We start from the raw sequence: 12,078 nt of genomic DNA on the forward strand, positions 1-12,078 counted from the left end.
AGTACAGGCTTTGGAAACTAGGGCATCTTGCAGGTAAGACATGTATTTTGTTCTACCAATTGAGATGTATCTAGCCTTTGATAAAAACATGTTTTTCCTCTTTTATAGTCATTGTTAGTTGTTATTGCTTACCACTTGAAATCATCCTGAATTTTATAGACCTAGAATCATTTAGTATTGTGCAGTAGAAAATATCGTTATGACAAATTCACCCCCGGACTGTATTGAGGACAATCTTTTCTCTCTGGCACATCAGCGTTTGGTGGGTGATGTTTTGCTTAGTCATTTAATGCATGTGCTCACATAAAAACAGTGTAAAGAACAGAGTAGACAAGTTGTAACTGAAATTACACAAATGAGAGTTGTACTCTCTAAAGTGAGAGAGTAAGAACGTTTTGTTCTGACATATTGAAAACTCAGAAAATAAACCTGAATTAAACAGGATGACATTTGGGATGTTTGAGGCAGAGTAGCAGATTCTAAATCTTCATACTGCCATGTGTTACAAGTCAGTCCTGCTGGTTACCACATTCTACTCATGGTTGCATCTAGAGTCTGTGCATCAAGACCTTGGGAAAGTAAAACATCCCCATCTCTCAAAAATCAAAGGCTTCTAAATACTTATGCATAAACCAGATATTCTTCTGTCTTCTGTGACTTGGCAATTCATATGTCACTGAGAATTTTTTTGTTGTTGTTCTGGAAAAAAAAAATAGTTGCTTCTGTAACCAATCTCCACACTTCTGCCAAGTCACAGAAGCAGGTCCTAAAAGTGGGTCGTCAAATCACATCCAGGATAAAGCAGAGAGACATAAATGTATGTGTGCTAGAACTCAACTTGATTTCTCCCCTCACACAGTCCAGAATCCCTGATCAGTGAATGGCGTTGCCTGTTTTTCAGGCTGAATCTTCCCACAGCAGCGAGGGCAAATAAGACAATCTCCCACAGGCCTGCTCACGAGCTGCCCCGGTCTAGACTACCCTTCCTGAGCTTCTCTTACCAACTTCTTCCAGGTTGTGTTACTGTCAAACCACTCACTGCAGTTTCTCTGAAGGCAGATGGGAATCTGGGGACGGTCTATTTAACCTGATTCAGAACGTGGACCTCAGGGCCTGTCCCAGTTTGCTCTCTATTGCTAATGATATTTAATGATAAAACATTGATGAAAAGCAGTTTGGGGAGAAAAGACTTTTTCATCTCATAATTCCCAATCATCCTTGAGGGCAGTCAGGGGAGGAACTCAAATGCGGGAACCTCGAGGCAGGAACTGAAGCAAGGACGATGGAGGAATACTGTTTAATGACTTGCTCCCATATTCTGTTCATCCCGGTTTCTTATGCAACACAGGACTACCTGCTCCAGATGTGGCACCGCTCCAGATGTGGCATTGCCCACAGTGGACTGGGACCTCCCTCATTAATCATTGTTTGAGAAAATGCCCCCATGGACTTGCCTATCAGAAATCAGATGGAGGCATTTTCTCAGCTGAAGTTCCTACTTACTAAATGATGTTGGTTTGCTTGTCTTGAGTTGGCAAAAAACAAAAAACAAAAACAAAACAAACAAGCACCGATCCCCAGACTCCAAACTGGGCCTGGATTCCAACTTTTTTCTCTTTATTTCTGGGAGGCTGTCAAAAGTAGTAGGGCAGTCAGGGTCTCAGCATGTCTACATGGCAAAACTGTCTACTAGGCTGGCTTGTTTATGAATGTTCCTCTTCCAGATCTTGGCCTGATACATGTTTACTAGTTTGTGAGCTTTTCAAATCATACAGGCTTTAATGGCTTTGATATATTGTTAACATCTTCCCTAGCGCTAATTATATATGTTTTAATAAGCATAAACCCGATAGTCTTCTATCTGCTGAGACCTGACAAATAACAAATCACTCAGAATTATTTTTTGACTTGCAAAACATAAATATGTCTGTATATTTAGTGCTAGAGACATAGCACATAAACACCTCACATTTGTTAGGTCATTTGACTGTTGCATCCTAACAAATTTCCATCACTTGCTCGGTCCCATACATGATTTTGAATGCTATCTTAATGCAGTGTGCTTCACAGAGACAGTTTTAGCTGGTTCTTGTGCAGATTTGACCTGGCAATTTTAATATTAATCACATTTTAATAGTTATGTAAAAACTTAACTCATGCTCTCACAGATAGAATTACAGTAGTATAAACTTCAAGAACAATAGGTGGTTTAATCAGTGTGATTAGAAAATCAGAAGCTACTTGGCTAGATGATGAGAGACTACATGGGATGGAATTGTTGTCGCCTAGACCAGCCAGCTCCAGGCAGCTCATCCAGCTGCAGATGAATAAAGGAATCCAGCCAAGATGAGCCCCGAACCAGTCCCAGCTGGCCCACAGACCCAGCTGCAAAGACATTGGGTGATGCCAGGGAGATTTTCTTTATTAGTGTTTTTGCAGTACTAGAATATAAATACGGAGAAGAATCAAGAAGTGGAAACTATAATTTAGACACTTTATTGGTTATTGCCTTTGATATCTCGGTAAGTATTCATGCCAGGGCACATTTCAGCGCCAATCCCAAGTCAGGTTGTGGGAGAAACACCAGATGGAAGCCATTATCCTTCCAGTAGGTGAACTTGAGAGTCTATTTGTACTTTTATTCCTGTTGAATTCTCTCCTTTAACCTTTTCCTTACTCTTACATTCTGAAGCAGTGCAATAGTGGAATAGGCTAAAGGGTGGAGTTCAAAAGGAGAGGATGGTTTAGTAGTATTGCTTTAACAAATATTAATTTGTTTTTACTATTAAATGATAAAATAACAATTGAAGATGTGTTATATTGGTTTTTGCTGTGGAATAGTTGTTTAGTGATGCAAAGATATGTTGCATTCTTTTATGTGTCATTTGTTCAACTCAGTGGCGCTGTCTTACTTTGCCTATTTAAAGCACCTGACTGGTCTAATAAGGAACTGAACACTCAATAGCAAGGCAGGAGGAGGATAAGTAGGGCTGCAAAGCAGAAAGAATAAATAGAAGGAGAAAAAGAGAAGAAAGAAGAGTGAGAAGAGGTGAAGGAAAGGAGGATGCCAGGGTCCAGCTACTCAGTCACCCAACCAGCCATGGAATAAGAAGGAAAGAAAGACATCTGGTCTAAAGAAAGGTAAATATCCCAGAGGCAAAAGAAAGGCAGGATAATTCAAGTTAAAAAAAATCTGGATAGAAACAAGCCGAACTAATGCCAGGCATTCGTAAGTAAGAATAAGTCTGTGTACCTATTTTGGTAACTGGGTGGTGGACCCCCGAAGAGTTAAAAAAAAAAAGAAATAAAACTACATTAGTTAGTCTCTTTAGCTGTTTAAAAGTCAGAAGTCAGAGTTGGACTTTTAAAATACATTCTGTTTCTAATCAGGATCCGAACTGTGTTCTCTCTCTTTAATTAGAGTAGTTTCCTGGAAGGGAGAATTCGTCTGCTTCTCAGTGTGTCATATTAATCGGGGAGAACGTTGGTTTTAGAGACCACTGCCTAGCCCTAAGTGAGTTACATCACTGGAGAACCTTAGCTGTCTTCTGGACGATGCATCTGCAACAGTTCTGAAATCGTTTTAGATTTTCCAGCATAAAATAGTGTAGATATATTTCAGTATGAAAGTGGTATACATAAACTCCCTGATGGAAATGCCTAGGCAAAACCGGAATTTGTGTCGTTGGAGACTTGTGGTGTCTTAGAAGCTGAGCAGCTGCAGATTCTGCAGTTCAGGGCTGGTTCACAGGTCTCGAATCACAATTAAACACACTGGCACTAAATTCATTTCTAAGATTTTGTCCGTATGGGGCAGAATACTTTGCATTTGAAATGTCCCAAACAAGCTCATATATTGGCCCTTTGGTTCTAAGCTGGTGTGGCAATTTTCAGAGGTTCTGGGAACTTTAGGAGATGGAGGCTGCCTGAGGAAGGAGGTCACTAAGGCGTGCCTTTGAAGGTGCTACCTGGTCTCCAGTTTCTTTTTGCTTCTCTGCTCTCTGTCTTCCACCAGGTACTGCTGTCAGGATGCTCTGCACCAAGGGCCCAGAACCAAAGCACTCGGGTTCTATGGGGTGGAATCTCTGACACTGTAAGTAAATGCTACTTTTTCTTCTTTTTAATTTTCTTTTTTTAAAAAGTAAGTTTTTCCATTCAGGATATTCTTTTCACCCTTTTTATTTCTATAAGTCTTTAATGTGGGGTGACAGGAAAAGTTCCTAATACAGTTTTTTTTTTGGTTTGTTTTTGGGCTTTTGAACATGATTTGCTATGATACAGCCCTGGTGAGCCCAGCAAGTGCCACTGCCTTCAGTCCTAGAACTTGGTAGAGGCAGGCAGGAGAATCAGCACCTAAAGAAGGTTCAAGGTAATACTCAGCTATGTGGCTGCAGACCAACCTGGGCTACATGAGACACTCTCAACAAAACACACCAAATCACAACCAAATCTAGATCCCATTTCTTGGAGATGATGGTGATGTTTACTATTAGGCCACTCTTTATGAGGAAAAACACAGTCTCTCTGGCTATCCCTTAACATACAAACCACTTCCATTTCCAAGGAGTAACACTCAGGGTAGGTCTCATGACTTCCTGGGTCCATCTTCCACATTAGGGAGCAGTTACAACATCTTTCATCTCTCTCTGTCTCTGTCTCTGTCTCTCTCTCTCTCTCTCTCTCTCTCTCTCTCTCTCTCTCTCGTGTTGAGATGTAAGTACATGTTTGTATTTTTGAGCATACATCCATGTGCACATACAAGGTCATGAGTCTTCCTCTATCACTTTCCACCTTGGTAACTGAGGCAGGATGGCAGGATCCCTCAGCTGAATCCACAGACAGCCAATGTAGCTATCTAGTTAGCCACTACCTCTACTTTCTCAGTGCTGGGATTATAATAGGACGTCACTCAGTCAGCATTTGCACAGGTTCTAGAGATTTGAATTTGGTCCTCACCCTTGCAAGTGCTGTAACCACAGAGCTGTTTCCCCATCCCTAAAGTTTGCTTTTAAATATACATTTAGCAAATTATCACTGAAATACACACACACACACACACACACACACACACACACACACCAGTTCTAAGTCTAATTCAACTCTAAACCTAAAATGTCAGGTTACTTTTAGCTGAAAGTTAAAATGTTAACAGGCTTAAAGATAAGTTCCCTTGATGTTAGAGGTTTAAATGATAAAAGAGACTTTATTTTAAAAATTAATATATAAAATTTAGTATGCATGATATATAAATCCACATAAAAATTAACAACAAGAATTTCCCCAGCTATGCTTATTTTGTGAGCTTTTCCCCACATAAAAATGTTACAATCTGGAAACAATTCTGAAAGTGATTTCTAGTTAAAAATCTAGGTCTGATTAAAATAAACAAACTGCTATTTATCTGTGAATTTAATAAATTTTACTGTACATTTGTTAATTCCAAGAATCACTGATGATGTGCGCAGGTGGTGTTCCAAAGCAGAACGTTGTCATCTGATGAAGGACAGATTAGGGAGGAGTGAATTATTGGCATCTCCCTCAGCTCTCAAAGTGTGGTGTGCTGAGCAGCTATGATGAATTCTTAATATAGAGCTTACTAGTTACTTTCTGTTGGTGTGCTAAAACACCACAGCTAAAGCAGCTTATAAAAGTAAGGGTTTGCTGGAGATTGCTCTTCTAGAGGGTGTAGAGTCTACAAAGCAGGATAGCAGAGCAGCAGGTAGCAGATATGGTAGCTAGAGCAGGAACTGAATTGGAAGTAGGACGTGGTACACATGGACTGGGAATGGTATAAAGGCTAAACCTCAAATCGCACTTCCAGTGGCACACTAGTCCAGCACAGCCACATTCTGAAACTACACAACTAGGTACCAAGGATTCAAACATCTGAGCCTAATGGGGAACGTTCTGATTCAAATCAACATAAATGCCGAATCCATTTTATCCAACTACAAAAGTCTCCATAGTCTTTCAATCTCGACACTGTTTAGAAGTCCAAATCCCCTGTCTCTTTTGAGTCTCAAAGTGATCTTTTACTTGAACCCTCTCTGTAAAATCAAAAAGTGAATTGCATACTTTCAGAGTATAATTGCAGAAAATACATACTACCAACCCCAAGTGGCAGAATGGAGATAGTGAGAGAACACTGCACTAAAGCAAGACTGAAACCCAGCAGAGCATGTTCCATGGAACCTCTCTAATTCCATGTCCAATGTCAACGTCTTGGAACCTCCAGATCTGCTATCTGCATTATGCATCCCTCTTGAGTGGGGTATGTTCTTTGTGTGATGTTTTCTTTGGTAGTATTCCACAGCTATGGCACCCCCAACATCTCTGCGTTAGTATGGGATTCCCCTCTGAATGCTGTGAATATTATTTTATTATCATTGGTTAATAAAGAAGCTGTTTTGACCTATGGCAGGGCAGAATGTAGGTAAGTTGGAAAACTTCATTGAATGCAGTGATAAAGAAGACTGAGTCAGGCAGATTGCTTGTAGCTGCCAAAGGAGAAGAATGCCAGAACCTGATCAGTAAACCACAGCCTCATGGCAATACACAGATTACTAGAAATGGGTTAATTTAAGATGTAAGAGCTAGCTAGGAATATGCCTAAGCTATTGGTCAAAGAGTTTATAATTAATGTAGGCCTCTGTGTGTTTCTTTGGGACTGAAAGTCTGAAACTTCTGCTTAAAGGAGTCACCAGTACAACCCAGACTTCATGTCCACAATTTCACAAAATGTCTTCTCAGGGCATCCATGCAGGGCCTCTCTTGCCACATATTGCCTTGCCTTAGTTCATGTTGCCCTTAAACCATGGAAGAAGATTCCATGACCCCTTTCTTCTTTTATCCTCATGACTGTGAAGTGAGCACCACACGAAGGTACTGCTGCTGGCTTGAGATGGATCCTAGTCCCCTTTAGACAGATTTGCAATGCTTTTGTGTTTTGCTACTTTTCAGGAATAGGCAAGTCCTTAGGCCTTTTCCTCTCACAAGGAAGATTTTTGAGGATAGGTCTTGTCTTGAGTTCACTCTTCTCATTTTAATGCAGACAAGGCTTCTATTAATCTCATCATCTCTTTCAGGACAATCCTTGGCTGCAACATTCAATTTCCTCTTTCTCTCTTTAAACACACTGTTTGTTTCTTTTTGCCCCTCTTGCTCTCTTTCTTTGTAGACCTGTGTAAGAGTGATTACGAAAAACCATGAGACAGAGCCAATATAGGCTGTCTTAAAATTTTCTACACCAAAGTAATTATTCCACTACTTGAAATTTGTGCCTTAGTTCAAGTTCTTAGCACAAGGACAGACAGCAGGTATATTCTTTGTCCAAATCTCACAAGAATGGTCTCTAGTTCTGTTGCTAATATTATTCTCCTCTGACACCTCTTGAGCTAGGCCTCCACTCTCTACCTTATTTTGAGCACTGTCTTCCAGGATTCTACTAGGATAGGTTTGTAAGTCTTACTTAGAGCTTTCACTGATTCTCAAGTCCAAATTCCCAGCATCTTACATAGTCTTCCAAAAGTGTCTGTCGCAGCAGCAGCAAGTGACTTAAACGCTAGTAGAGTCACCCCTGCTTCTTCCCACTGTGATGTCTGTGTCCTCGCCCTGTTGTAATTACTCACACCCATGTACATCACAGTCGTGTTCCTGTAAAGATGGCACCTGCAGCTTCTCAAATTCTCATTTTATGTCTTGCAATATTTTGTTGTTGCCTCAATCATGCCACTTCATTCCTTCATCCAACAACTGTTAGATCCATAACATATGTAAAGCACTCACTGACCTCCGGAGACCAACATATAAAAAAGGAGCCAGCGTTAGTTACCAATTCCTTATCATTCCATGTCTAGGAAGATAAATATCTTCATTTCCCACCTTAGGTTTGTGTTGAGGCCAAAAGAGCTATTGGGGCCTTGTGGAAATCCCAGGGCAGCCTCTAGTAATTGCTTAGGAGATAAAAATTCGGGAAGGAAAACTACAGTATCTTGTTAAAAGGATAATTATTCTATATAGGTCTCCTTTTCCTCAGGAGTTGTTGGGCACTAGGCCACAAAGGCAAAGGGAGCAGAAGCAGGATGCAGAAGCAGAAGCAAAGGGAGCAGGGCCTGGATGGCTGTCAGTATGATAGGAAGAACTTCCAGGAGTAAGTTTCAGGGAGGTAGCTCATTTTATTATCCCAGAGGTAAGGTATATAAGGGTTCTTGGGGTTTGGGGCTGGAAGGGCTGATTAGTCATAACGTGACACCTAGTTATCATATAGGTGGGAAGGAAGATAGAGACTTACATGGTGAGTCATACAGTGTTTGCAGGGAGCTCTGTGCATCCTCCAAATAAGGTCAGGCATACGACTTTAGAGACACTCTCTAATTAAGGTTAGACAGAGAAGAAGAAGCCCCCCACCCATCCACGCTCTCCACTCCCCACACCCACCCCCTGCATCCAGAGAAAGGGAGTCCTCTATTTTGTGCTGAGCTCAGAGAGCTATCCGGACATGGTGGACTATGACCTTAATAGCAAGGTTCTCTGATCTCATTCTACCTATCACTTTAGACTGGGACCCTGCCTTTTTAAGCTCCCTCCTTCCAAGGGGCGGCTCCTTGGCCAACTGAAGGATTGTGTCTCCATCAAGAACAGAACCTCATTCTCTTGACCCAAGGGAGTTTTTCCTTAATGGGTTTTTACTGCTTCTCAGACCTCATGATTTTAGGTATATTTGAACACAAAAGTTCTGATTTTACCCTCCGAGGTAGATAGCTGTCTTCCACAACAGCAGAGTTTAAATAAATCAACAAATAAAGATGAAAACTTTTTAATGCAGGTAAAAGTAAGAACAACTTAATCAAGAAAAAAGTAAAATAAAATTTGTACCTTTATCTACACACAATAAAATTTCAAGATCCCTTGTGTTAAGTAAGAATATTCCCATCACAACGATACAAGCCTTAGTTAGTTAGTGTGCCCAGTGCACACAACAAGCACCAAGGCTCATTAGAAGCAGCTGCAAAGTGTTTTACAAACGTATAAACTAGCCAAAAACAACTATGAACAAGACAACTTATGGAAAGTCACAAGAAATTCATAATTACAACGATGAATTTCTTTTCATGTTTTAAATATCTTTTATAGTCTCTAATATTAGCATTCATATTATCACACGCCGCGTTGGGCTCGATCTACTTATGCACTCCTGGGGTGGCTCCTATCTGCAGTAACTAACAAAATCCGACTCTTCCCTTCCAATTCAACTCTGCCTCTGAGATTTTCAGCCTTGTAAGTCATGTCCATGAATTACCACAGATGGCCACTAGATGGCAGTGGTATTCCATAAAATCTACAGTGTTCAAGTTTTCTTTTTTTTCTTTTCCTGAGTGTAGAAAGAGTTTCTTGAAGAAAGTTGAAGAGATTTTAGAAAATAAATACTAGCCACCAAGTATTTTCAAACTATGACGTGGATAATTAAATAGTTAAATTTCATCCCCAGGCAGTTTTCCTTTATACCTTGTGCTTCGATGTTTCTGTGGGATGGTCTGCTTTCCTTCAAATTGCACAAATAAGTTTATTTTCAGCATATTGCTATATGTCCTTAACTTTTTATTTTCAAATCTGTAAATATAATAACCATTGGGACTAACTGTACAATGTAGTAAATAAGAGACTATTCATGAATGATGTAGGTTAAGTAATTCTTAGTACTAACTCCAATAATAAAATGTGTTTATAGTTACATTGAGAACTTTAGGAAATGTGAACAAGTTTAAACAAAAAGATTTCACTTTGACCTTAAAGAAGGAGAGAGAGAAAAGGAAGTACAAAGGGCAGATGAGGGGAATACCTAGGATGTTTGATAAAGAACTAATAATCTAACTTGCAAAATTTTCCCATTCCAACATTAGGAAAAACAGCCTGGCAGTTGAGCAGATATCATCAGAGCCTGGGTCGAAGGAAGAATCATGCCCTCTCAGTGGTTAGCCTCCACACCTTAACTGAGTGTGTGTGTGTGCGTGTGTGTGTGTGTGTGTGTGTGCACACGCATGCGCATGTGTGTGTGCATGTGTATGTAAACGTCTATGTGTATGCGCACGAGTGTGTGTGTGCACGCACACAAGCAGGGATGCTTGCCCAAGTTTGCCTGTGCATTTGAGGCCAGAGGTCTAGTGTCCTTATTCTATCTTCACTTTAATTTTTTGAGGCAGGATCTCCGTGAACCTGGAGCTCAGACGCTTGTCATCACCCCAGCCCCGGGGTAACAGATGCATGCCACTAGGCCCAGTTTTTATGTGAGTGCAGAAGATCCACACTTGGGCCCTTGGGCCTGTGCAGAAAGTACATTACTGGCTAAGCCATTTCTCTAGTACTTCCACAAATTTTTTATGTCATAACTTCCACATTAGTAAATACATTCAAGTGCTCATCACATAGTAAGTGCTGCATCATGTTGCTCTTTTTTGTGTTTATAGAATTTTAAAGACGCCTCCAAAGAACCTCTGGATGTTAAAGTTTGATTTTAGCATTTCCCTGGATTTGAGCTTCCTTCGAGGTGTCCAGAACATATTGATCTAGCTAACTCTGCTTCTTCTTGTAGTCACGTTACAGATAATGACAATTTAAAACTTTTATGGAACCAGATATGGTGGCTCATATCTGCAGGCCGAACACTTGGAAGGCAAAGGCAGGAGAATCAGAAGTTCAAGGCCAGCCTAGACTACATAATATACTATGTAGTATATACTCCATCAAATACTCAACAATAGTAAAAATAACAAATAAACAGACACTTTCATCCAATCGAATATTTTCTTCAATCTTTAACAGTGTTATTTAGCTTCCATCTTCTGTATTAGTAAATATTGAGAGACAAGTCAAGTCATACTGAAGATTAGAAAATCGCACATTATTAGATACTGTGAACGTACAGTGTACTTTTTAAAAAGAATTATAAGAAATAAAGGCTTCCAAAGTGATGTCTAATGATTTTTTTAAAAAAATAGAGAATTACAAAAATTAATACAGATTAAGGGAGGGAGGTGAGATATTACATAAATTCTGTCATGGTTGGATACAAATATTGACCAGATAGGTGATATTGTAAGTATGGTATGGGAGAGTCACTGTCGCAATGTGCCAAGCGTCTGTGTCCTCATTTCTTAACCTCTGAGTTAGAACTCCCAGGTTGTATCATAGAGCATAGTGTGGGCAGGGCACTAGTCTCATTTGTAGAGAAATTTCTGTACCCAAGAACCAAACCCTGGGAAGGATGTCTGTGTGACTTCTCAGTCTGCACATCTGCATTTGTCATTAAAGAGAGCAGAATGTATTATATGAATTATATTATATTGTAATTTAGTATGCTATGTCATTGTTGAACTGATTCTTTTGAAAATGGAAATGTGAGCACTTGGAAGATGAATGACTTGGCCCAGGCCATTCAAATTGCTCCCAGTATAGCTTGACTGACTCCTAATCCAACATGTCTTTGACATTAATCAACACTGTGGCTCCAGATAAACTAAAAATTAGATTCCAAATTTTATTTAAGATTTTAACTTTTTAGGAAGTGCTGTATTTCCCCATATAAAGCAGGCCAAGGAGGAAGTGAAGAAAAGACAGGCAAAAAAAAAACAGTGAAACCCCTTCGGGAGTCCAGACGAAAAGAACGCTTTCAGTAGAGTGCTTGAGACCAGGAGGAGCTGCTGGTCTCTTCTTGTTCATTGAGAAAACAATGGGCAAATATCCTAAAATACCTGGGAAGGCTGTGTTTGCTGCCACTGCTCCTAAAAATTGGGATGAGAGAACCATGGCGGAAAAGCCACATCTGGAGGACCAGCCTGTGGAAAGTCAAGCACTTAATGGAATTGGTTGCCCTTTCCTCTTGCCTTCCTTCCCAGGGTGGTAGGACTGTGTTCCATTATGTTGCTCGCTCCTGCTGGTCAAAGAGGCCAAGGCTTCTCATTAATTTAATGGGAGGCTGCTAAGTCCATCCCATTCTCACCACAAAATGCGCCATGGTCAGCACTCTCTGTCAGTCCGATTTATTATTGTCTGGTAGCTAAAGTGCCACTGCCCTGGAACATC

Source organism: Myodes glareolus, chromosome 2, assembly GCF_982192425.1.
Source record: "Myodes glareolus chromosome 2, mMyoGla1.1, whole genome shotgun sequence".
NCBI lineage: Eukaryota > Metazoa > Chordata > Mammalia > Rodentia > Cricetidae > Myodes > Myodes glareolus.